This window comes from Cavia porcellus, unplaced genomic scaffold (genome assembly GCF_034190915.1).
Source record: "Cavia porcellus strain 051 isolate PalLab524CR breed Dunkin Hartley unplaced genomic scaffold, mCavPor4.1 scaffold_12, whole genome shotgun sequence".
In the NCBI taxonomy this organism is placed as follows: Eukaryota; Metazoa; Chordata; class Mammalia; order Rodentia; family Caviidae; genus Cavia; species Cavia porcellus.
The window spans coordinates 46,466,129-46,474,865 of NW_026947495.1; the positions used below are offsets into that span (position 1 = coordinate 46,466,129).

The 8,737-nt window shown below is 37.1% G+C and overlaps 1 pseudogene; it reads left to right on the forward strand.

Annotated features, from left to right (window-relative positions):
- The first annotated feature begins 7,121 nt into the window (after positions 1-7,121).
- On the forward strand, positions 7,122-7,738 carry LOC111754108 (splicing factor 45-like; annotated as a pseudogene).
- Positions 7,739-8,737: the final 999 nt, after the last annotated feature.

Sequence of the window (8,737 nt, forward strand, 5' to 3'; positions counted from 1 at the left end):
CTATTCTGAAAGCAAAAAGTGCGATGTCTCCAGCTTTGTTTATCTTTGATTTGTCTGCTCACAATCTTTCCCAGTTTCATATGAATTTTAGAATCGTTTTTAATTTTTTAAAAAATCCATTAGCGTTTTGATAAAGAATTGCTTTAAATCTGTAAACTTCTTTGGGTGATATGGACATTTTTAAAATGATCGGCTTTCCTACCCTTGAATATGGTGTCTCTTTCTATTTGTCCCCTGTTTAATTTTCTTTTTGCCATTGTCTTATAGTTTTCAGTATGCATGTTTTCCACCTCAATAGTTAAATTTATTTGTGGATACTTTATTCTTTTTGGTATTCTTATAAGTGAGATTAGTTTTCTGAATTTTATCTTCATGTAACTCATTGTTAATATGTACAAATGCAACTGGTTTGTATGTTAATTTTGTATTCTGCAACCTTACCAAATGTTTTATTAAGACAGATTTTTTCACTCCCTCATAAACATTTATTCAGTGTCTATACCAGTTTCTAAACTGACATACCAGGCTTTGTGTGCATGCACCATCCACTCACATGTCATCTGAGTCCAGTGAAATATTCAGGCCCACAAAACCACTGAAGTTCACATTTGAAATTAAGGCATAGTCCAGGAAAGAGTTTGCCAGAAGGTAGCATCAGGCAATCCATTTCAGTGGGATTAGTCCTTGTATCACCCAGTTAATCAAAGCACTAATCTTTTTCCATCCTATTTTTTATTTGCGTGTTCCCTATAAGTTCATATAGAGGACTTGGTTTATGTACATATTAATGTACATATCCAAATACCTTAATGAATATATCCAAAACATCATCTGCAAATAATTATACAGCTTCCTTTCCAGTTTGGGTGCCTTTTCTTTTTCTTTTTCATGTCTATTGTCCAGTTAGGACTTCTAGTAGTATGATAAAAGTGACAAGAATGGGCATTCTTTCTGAGATTAAAGAAATAGTTTTAATTTTTTTCATCATTAAGTGTAATGTTAGCTGTAGATTGTTCATAAGTAGGTAATTGCTCCCTATTCTTTGTCAAGAGCTTTTCTTCATAACAAGATGTTGATTTTTTGGCAAACACAGTTTTTTGCATCCTTTGAAATGATCATGTGATATATCATCCCTTATTCTGCTAACATGATGTACAAATTTTTAATCTTTTTTTATTCTAGGGGTAAATTTCACTTGTTTATGATTTATGATCCCTTTAATATGCCACTTAACTCCTTATCATGTTACAGTATTTTTTATCCTTAGAATCTCTTTTTTATTCTTAGAATTTTCATCTCTATAATTACATTGCCCATCTGTGCTTGCATGCTGTCTACTTTATCCATTATGGCCCTTAGCATATTAACAGGGGATAGGAGATGAAAAAATAATGCTTATATTGTTCAATGACTGTGAAAAATACATACAATACAAAATATTAATAGAGGAACTTGTCAAAAGGGTATGTGAACAGAATTTATTGATAAATAGAAAGCTTTTTAAAGAGAAGTGTACTAAAAATAAGTATATTTAAGTGGAGTAGGCACAGTAAAAGAAGGAATATAAAGTGTAGTCAAATAATAAAATATTAAAATTAATCATGGAAAGCTTTTTAAAATGTAAAAAAAATTTTTTTATTTTGAAAACATTGGCAGACTTTTCATTTCTGGCCTACCATGCAAGGAATTTTGAAGTCATCATTGAGTCCTAACAAACTAAAACATCAACAGTTTTTTAAATCTATCAGAAAACTACGATCATGGGGCAGACCACTACCACCCTGACTTCTCCAGACTGGCGAGAGAAGAAGGTGTAGAACATCTCTGAGTAGAGCAGCAACACAGTGCAGACACCTCTGTGTGAACTAGTGCTGGGGGTGGAAAACCCGGACCACAACTGACAAATTGCTGGCGATTCAGGATGGATAAGTACTGGAGATGGAATCTCCACGGCTCCCAGTCAATGGAGAGCGTATTCACACTTATCTGTATTTTACCTCCAGGTTCTCATAATGAATACAGGAGAAAATTAGCTAGCGCTTTCAATAGAGAATTTTCCATTCTGTTCTTAAGGCCTGACATCATCAACAATGATCTTGCCAGATCCTAAATTATAGGTTTTCTTTCAGAATCTGACTGACATGGGTCAAGGGAAATGTCCGTCTCCAGGTCATTCTGTTTATCCCTCCTACCTAAGGAGCAGGCAAGTGAGAAGTGCCTGTGAAATCCGCAATACAGAGGAATAAGCTCGGTGAAATGCTGAGAACTGATCATACAACCAAGCTTACATCTCATATCTCCTTTGCTTATTTGTAAATTTCTAGCCCAACAATGAGAACTCTTCCTCCCATCACCAGCCGTTCATTTCCTAATTCTTCAACTCCGGTACAGATGCGTAACAGTAGCGGAATTGTTAATGAGTTCTTTCATGGGTAACAAGTTTCTCAACTAGAGAATAATATTTATAAATAATTTATTTTCAGGCTTATTCTATCTTTTTTTTCTTTTGAGACACAGTTTCTTTAAGTAGTTGAGCCTGGCCTTGAACTCACTAGGTAGCCCAGGTTGGTCTTGAACTCATGGTAATCTCATCCTCCTGAGTGCTGGGATTACAGATATGTGCCACTGTACCCAGGTTTCTTTGTCTTTATTTTTGCAGACTACACTTCCAAAAGGTTTTAGGTCAGCATCCTTTCCTTCTTAGCAGATTACTGGTGCAGAAAGATTGTTTGCTACATGCATTCTGGGATCCTCCAACCTAACTGGGCTTCTGTTAATTTGCATAGTCTAAGACTAAATAGTGTTGTAAAATTCCATAGATTTTGATAAATGCATAGAGTTATGTATTCACAGTTATAATGTCATGCAAAACACCTCACTTTTCTCTCCAGTGGTCCACTGGTCCAACCCTTTCAGTGCTCCCATTTTCCTAACCCTGGAAAGTCATTGATGTCTTCACAATTCTCACAAAATTGCCTCTTCTCTAAACCATATCCATGTCACCATGCCTTTTCATTCTATCTTCTTTCAGTTACCACCATGCATTAGGTCTTTTGTTAGGATCATTTTTATACCTAAATAATACTCCATTTTATGGATATACAAGATTTATTGATGTTTTCTCACAGTCTGTGGATTATCTTTTGATTCTCTTAATAATACTTTTCACAAATTGGAAGATTTTTATTTTAGTAAAGTCCAATCTACCAACTTTTTCTTTTGTGAATCATCTCTTTTATGTATCTAAAAGTTCATCACTAACCCATAAATCAAACTTTCTCTTACTCTGTCTTATAGAAGTTTTATGCTTTACTTTTGTATTTTGCATATATGTCTAGTTAATGTCTATATTGAATTAATTTTGGAAACATGTAAAATTTGAATATGTTAGATTATTTGTTGAAAAGGCCACTCTTTCCCTTATTGAATTGTCACTATTTGTTTGTTAAAGCGTAATTGGTTATATCTCTGTGGGTCTACTTCTGGGCACTCTATTCTGTTCCACTTAATTATATGTATGTTCTTTTGACAATACTATGTTGTCTTGATTACTGTATACTAACTCTTGAAAAAGGTTTTGGGATTTTTGAACTTTGTTCTTTATTTCCAGTAATCTGATAGCTATTTTAGGTACTGTATCTTCCCATATGAATTTTAGAATGACTTTGTTAATATCTAAAACTACCTGGCTCATATTTTATCAGGACTGGTTGAAACTATATTAAGGTGAAAGCAAGTGACATTTTAAAATATTCAATCTTCCAATCCAAGAACATAGAACCTCTAAGTTTTTTTATTTACCTTTATCAGAGTATTAATTATTTCCCAAATAGAGATCTTGTATACACTTACTTTGTTGGCTTTGAAGCATAGAATTACTTTTTAAGGGGAGTATTTTAAAGATTTTTTTTAAATTTCAAATTCCAACTCTTCACTGATGTTATATGAGGAAGCACTGAGTTTTGGTATATTGACTTTTTGTCCTGTGGCTTTGCTATACTCACTTATTGGTTCCAAGATTTTATGTTGTATTGCTAGCTATAAAGATTTGTGTCTAGATATCCTTCCAAAGCCTCATGCAGTCAAGGAAGCAAGTTTCTGGAGCTTGTGATTGATTCATAGCCCAATGCTGGGGTGAAGGGTTTAAATGCTACTCCTGCCCTAGGGCTGGTATCCTGCACACCATGTAAGGGAACCACCATGAAGTGTGGCTCCTCTTTCATGTGCCACTCTGTCTTGGAGCCTGCTAATTATGGACTGAAACCTCTACAAACTGTGAGCTGAATAAATCTTTGGATATGGGAAACAAGAGAAAAGTAACTAAGACATAATTTAGTACCAGAGAAGTAAACTCATTGTTGTGACTACATCTGAACATATGGTTCAGGAGCCTTTGGGAATGACTTGTGGGGAGAGTTTAGAAAGATTTGGAGGTACTGAATAAAAATGTAGAGCTTACACACATTTGGCCTTTCCATATGGGAGATTCTGGTTAGAGCTCAGAAGACCAGAAGGCTGATAGAAATTCTGCTAGTAAAGACCAGGCTCAGAAGATTTCTGCTAGAAAAAGGACTGCATCGGCTGATGCACTAAAGACAATGTGTGGCATGGTTGGCAGAAAGTTTGCTTGCATTTTGCTCATGTCAAAGACTCTGTTGAGGTAAGGGTGGTGGGCTAATTCATCTGGCAGAAGAAATTTCAAGGCAGTTGGATGTTGAAGCTGTTGGGAGCTTTTAGCCAGATCTATGCTGAGAATCAAGATCAAACAGTCCAGATGATTTAAAACATTTTAAGTTTGACCAGAAACACAGCTCCAGTAAAGGTGGGGATTGTAAAAATAGAGATTAGAAGGAATAGGAAAAGATGGCCTGAGGGCATCACAAGAAGCAGCATGACTCTATCTTTTGCAGCCTCAAAATTGTAAAAGACTTTGCTTTGAGGCAAAAGCCCCACCATACCATGCTCCAGAATGGTGGTAGCATAAAGAATTTTTTCCTCAGAATTGGATTCAGAGTGTTCACCAATCCAGGCATTCCACTCCTACTGCCAAAAAAGAGGGAATCCTGTTCAAGCTGGCAACACACCTTGGCATCACCTATGTGTTGCCAGCATGAGGTATGGGGAGTTAAGGTCTGGAGGACTGGTTGACGGCTCTGGCAGAGGAGAGGGTCTGAGCAGACTCGGACCTTGGAATGTCCTCGGCAGACCAAGTCAGTCCCCCTGCCAGACACTGTCCTGCTCCTGCCCCCCACCCCAGGAGCTACCCTCAACCTTCCGGGACACCATCTAGGCTCTGCCCCCATATGAATCTCAGCCCTGCCTATATAAGAGTGCAGGAGACATATTAAAAGTTGGATTGGTGCCATTAGCCTGGTCTCTGGTATGATTTATTCCCACCATGACTCCACAACACTTCCCACAGACTCAGGTCCCATGCAACAACCATGAGGGGCATGTGGAATGGAAGAGTTGTGGAGTCAAGAATGCTTCCATCCAGATTTCAGAAGACCAGAGAGGCCGGGCAATGTGAATATGAGAGGACAGTGCATAAAACTGTAAGTTTGAAGCCAGAAGTGGAAACCCCAGAAGTTTGAAGAAGCCAGAAACATGAATTGTCTGAGGAAAATTGAAATGAGGGAGCAGAACAAGCCCAAGAAAGAAGCCATGGGAGCTACAACCACCAGAAGTGCTAGGGGTGTAGCCATCTAAGGCCTTTGGAGTCCACATCTTAACACAGATTGCTTCAGATGCTCTACATAGAAATATAGGGTTTAATGTTTGCCCTGCTGGATTTTGGTCTTGTTTGGTCCCATTCCTTTATATTATCTTGTTTGTAACTCTTGGAATGGAAATTTCTATCTTGTGCCACTGAATACTGGAGGTGTTTAACTTTCATTTTTGCAGGGGCTCACCACTAAGAGTTTGGCTTAGATCTCAGAAGAGACATGAGAGTTGGACTTTTCAGCAATGCTGAAACTGTTAGGACTTTGGCAACTCTTGGAGACGGGCTAAATAAATGCCTTTTGCATAAAGGTATGTACATGAGTCTTTAGGGGACCTGGGGCTGAATGCTATGGTTTGCATTTAGATGTCCCTCCAAATCTTCGTGCAGTTACTGGGGCAAGCTTCTATAGTCTGTCATTGATTCATGGACCAGTGCTTGGTTTGAATGTGTGGTACACTTACCCAAAGGTGGGTAGCTTGCATGTACTATAAGGGACAGAAAGATTCTCTCTGTCTCTCCATCTCTCTGTCTGTCTCTGTCTCTGTCTCTGTCTCTCCCTCTCTCTCTCACTCCATTGTTGCTTTTGCTGTCTTCCACTGCCATTATTTTTATTGGTACTACTTAGACATATATAAATTCTTTACATGAAACTTAAGATGGTAATATTCACCACTTTTTTCTAAAAGAGTTTTAAAAATGCTCAATACCTTTATATTAAAAGATATTGTCAAGTTTGAGACATGCTTCAGTTGTAATGAACTACAGTGCTCCCTGCCCCTTCCCTATCTCCTAATCTTCATGCCTTTGTCTAATTCCTACTTCTGGAGGATGCAAGCTATGACTTGCTTCTACCAAACAATATAGCTCCCTTGATAGGATGTTACTACTATGATTGTGTTCTGTGATACAGCAAAGGTAAGGGGATGCCATGACTATAGGTACCTATGTTACCTATGGCAAAAATGACAGGAAGGCACTCTAGCAGTTGTATTGTATGACAAAGATGAGGACATCACTCCCTGGCTGGACATTGGATTATATTAATCTCTGTCTTATTTATAGCTCTTTTCTCCCTTTGTTGAGTTTAAATAAGTAGTAGGGAATCACTTGGCCAGTAACAATTACCTGAAGGAACTTAAAGGTAGGTCTTTCCCAATTAAGCCTGGAAAACTCTGTGACTACAGCTGAGACCTTGTTCAGTCCCATGAAGTGAAGGGAAACAGAAGAAAGGGCAAGAGGCCAAAGGCAGGCAGGAAGCTGGGGGGTGTTCAAGATGTCTAGAGATCTAGAATCTGATGATGAGAAATAGGAGGAAAAGAATAAGGGAGAAAAATCACCCCCTACTCACTTCCCTTGTAGAGAAAGGGAAAGAAGGAAAAATAAGTTACTCTGAAATTTTCCTTGTGAAGAAGACTCAAACCCTTCATCACAGTCTCTGACAGCTGCTATTCCTTCCCTGGTGGGGGAGAAACAGGGTAGACAACGGACTCCAACAGGGCATGGCTACTCTCCTGCTCTCAGGGCTGGCACAGTAGTACATAAGCTCTTGGAAGGCCAAGTTCTGGGAAAGCAGGAACAGGGGCTGAGCGCTATATTGCTAATAGAGAAGATTTGAAACAGGCAGCAGAATCAATATGGATAATGCTATACAGAATCTGATGAGCCCAGAATACATGCAAGAAGTCAGATTCAATGAATTCTGTATTTATTGAAATACTTAAGTGTCCTACTAAAGTGGTCCTACTGAGGAACTCAGTTTGTGCATGAGAGGGAAAGATATAAAAATTGAAGCCAAGGGAAAATATGAAAATATGGCAAAGTTGGGAAATGTGTGATATTTGAAATCCTGGTGCCCCTGCTGATGAAGCAGTATGAATATTTTTAGAATTTTAGAACGTGGAATCAGCAAATAAAGCTGTTGTTGATCTGAATGTGAGGTATTTTGGTGGATGGGTGGTAAAAGCATGTTTCTACAATCTGAATAAATTCAGGGTCTTGGATTTGGCAGAATAAGTTTGATTTTAAGAACTACAATCAACTCCAATGATCCTTAAATGAGCATCAACTGAGCAAAGACAAGAAAAGCTGTTGTATACAGAGACTGCTGGAAGGACTTCTGAGATATGTATTGATTGATCCCAGAAACATTTCATGTTTTTTAATATGAAAACTTCTGAAAAAATAAAAAAGACTAACCTTTCCCTTTAATGGAAAGAAGTAGAGGGACAAAGGATAAGGAGGATAATTCTAACACCAATGAATAGTATTTTTTAATTCTCAAAGGCATGAGATTTTGATTTTGTAATTCATTGTTCTGTATAACATAAGAATACTCAAGACCTGAAAGTTTTCTTAATATAGTTTGGTATTATTTGATATACTTAGATTGTATACATTCGTAAATATCTATATTTTATGACCAATACATACAAAGTGTGCCTAAGTTTGTTTTCTTTAGTTCAAATTGGGATTTTAATGCTATTTTCATCATGTACCTATACTATAAAAATCTTTCAAAATATATAACGAATAAAAATTTATTTCAAAAAATGCATTTCATATCTGTTTGATATGGTATTGTTCTTTTGGCCACATGATAAAATAATTTCCCAGTATGCTTGCCTCAAATTTGTTTTATAAAATGCCATTGTAGTATAAAAACATGCTTTCATGATAATTTTTCAATCAGTATAGTTCACCAGTAACATATATGTGACAACTTTGGAATTAAAAGCAATTCATCCTATTCAATTTTTCCCCAATAATTATTAAAAGTGAGTCAGTGTGCACCAGAAGATTCTTTTAAAACTCCGATTAGAGTCAGACTCAGATTAAAGACCTGTAAGAATTTACTCACATTTCCACTAAACAGCTTGTGAAAATGCAAAATATGACATATCCTTCCTTCCTGTACGTTGGTTAACCAGCTTTTTGTTTTTCCCAGAACGCAGATCTAACTCTTTAATACTTCTTATTACAGGCTAAAATGATGCTTGCTGTGTCCTTCCTGTA